Below are 2,246 nucleotides of genomic sequence, written 5' to 3' on the forward strand. Positions count from 1 at the left end.
ATTTAGTTTCTACAAATCAAAAACGATAAATTTAGCTTTTATTTAGTCCGCTTTATTCAAAATAGTTTGGGTTTTTTAAAGATATTTACATCTGTATCAGCCGTAGAACTGAAAAAAAATCCAATCCACAAGGGCAGATCTATTCAGTCTAATTCTATAATTTGTGCTTTATTTATTTTACACTATATTCAGAATAATTAGACTTTCTGAACTATTTCATAGAAGTTTTGTTGTGGTTCACGTTCAAACTAAGAACAGACCAGTAATTAAAGTGTAGAAATATTGCTTTCAACATATTGTAAATATATGTAGCCTGGTAAAATGAGGAACTCAGACACAAAGCTATGAATGTTTTGTTTTTTTTTTTGTTCTTTTTTTACCAATACTCTAATAGAAGAAGAGTATTGTTAAATTAATTTGGAGTTATACAGAATGGTAAATTTTCGGTAAAGATCTTACAGTGACAGCTACTTGAATAGCAAGAATCAAATAAATCCCTTTTTTTAAACTGAGTGCATAAACAACTGAAGCAGGCACACTTCTATAAAAAAAGAAATAAAATCACACAGACTTCTTACAATATGATCAACCTAGTGTAACATCTCAAAATACTCGCATAGTCTGCTTACAACTCAAAATCGCAGATGGCAACGGGCCATTCACCCTAACTGGCGCTGTATAGAAAGGTCAGATAAACATACATTCAGTAAAATAACAGATTATTGTTTAACTAGAACCAGATATCATTTAACAGAAACTCACAATATGTTAAGACATACCCAGCCCCACAGTTCCTCACATAGCTTGAACAAGCTCCACAGTTCATCACGGAAATCTTCTGTTTTAGGACAGTAGAAAACCGTTAGGCACGTTAGCACACCGCAGCGAGCAGGACAAAGCTGCTTGTATAGGTCTAACGGTTTTCATCCCATTCTCTAACGAGCCGGCACACACAGCTCCCTCTGGTGGCCACTACGACACAACGCCTCTCCACTCTGCTACATATAATATAGTATGTGAATGTATTGTGTATAAATATTTAAAATGTGACGTGAGCTCAAAGTGCGACGCTACAGTTAGCTTACCAAAGGATTGTGTTTAAAAAATAATAGCACAGCAGGTACGGAAAACTACAAACGCAAAAATTCAATCATATTGAAGTCTATTGTTAATCTCTTCATGTTAAATAAATAAAAAAATATTACTTATTATTTAAGTATTTAGTCATTATTTCAGCTTGACTCATGCAGAACCGATCTGATCGTTTCCATAGCAACAATCAGAAGCAATACCTTGCCCCAGAAGTCCAGTGAGCTCACTGATGAGGCCATTGATGACATCATGTACATCACAGTAGATCAAAGAAGTTCTAAAGCTTGAATCTCAAGGCATCAGTCATAAGCCAGACAGTTCTTGGACAATCAGATTTATAGAAAGTGTAGAGATGTTTAGCATTTCGCATGCGATTGTCCCATTTATTATCCCGCTTGGTTGGGGCATTGGGTACATGGTCACCACGGGAATGATGAAGTTTTGGGACAAATACTTTTCTGAGAAGGATTCGGACGAAGATCTCTCTGAGGAAGAGCTCTCTGAGTGCTCTGGGGACTGTCGGGATGAAGAGAGCGACTAGGTTTAGGAAGGTCTTTCAATGGATGCCAAGGAACAAACCGACCCGGCTGGGGAGGTTTGTTCTCAACTCCATCGGATGTCTGTGGGATCACAGACAGAGACCTGACTGAGGCCACACGAGACAATACTGAGGACGAAGGTACTGTCTCTGGGCAAACTGACCCGGCTGGGGAAGTTTGCTCAAAGTCGACTTGACATCCTGAGGTTGAGAGTACAGCCGCAGAAAAGTCTACCCCGGCTGGGGAAGATTTTTCTGCGGCTGACCTTGAGAGTACAGCCGCAGAAAAGTCTACCCCGGCTGGGGAAGATTTTTCTGCGGCTGACCTTGAGAGTACAGCCACAGAAAAGTCTACCCCGGCTGGGGAAGATTTTTCTGCGGCTGTTCTCTCAAGGTCAGCCGCAGAAAAATCTTCCCCAGCCGGGGTAGACTTTTCTGCGGCTGACTTCGCCAAAACTTTTGCTGATTTGACAGCGAAAGCTTTGACGTCATCGGCTCCCTCTCTGGTTTTGCCAGAGAATACTTCTCTGAGGTACCAAGTTCCCCGGACGGGGAACATATCTCGGAGGAAAAGGGAGCCGTTAATTTGTCCAAAAATACTTCTCTAAATTGTAGG

At 40.4% G+C, this 2,246-nt stretch overlaps 1 long non-coding RNA gene across 2 annotated transcripts; it reads right to left on the reverse strand.

Moving 5' to 3' along the window:
- Positions 1 to 509: 509 nt before the first annotated feature.
- On the reverse strand, positions 510 to 1,001 carry LOC106952324 (uncharacterized). Of its 2 annotated transcripts, none has more exons than XR_001425960.1 (2): positions 780 to 1,001; positions 510 to 674 (listed from the first exon to the last, which is right to left on the reverse strand). It is a non-coding gene; the product is annotated as an uncharacterized LOC106952324 (long non-coding RNA). The 2 variants fall into 2 exon arrangements; XR_001425961.1 differs by having other exon boundaries at positions 763 to 1,001.
- Between the last annotated feature and the right edge of the window lie 1,245 nt (positions 1,002 to 2,246).

The sequence above is a fragment of the Poecilia latipinna genome, unplaced genomic scaffold (assembly GCF_001443285.1).
Source record: "Poecilia latipinna isolate Pla-1442-1.1 unplaced genomic scaffold, P_latipinna-1.0 Scaffold507, whole genome shotgun sequence".
In the NCBI taxonomy this organism is placed as follows: Eukaryota; Metazoa; Chordata; class Actinopteri; order Cyprinodontiformes; family Poeciliidae; genus Poecilia; species Poecilia latipinna.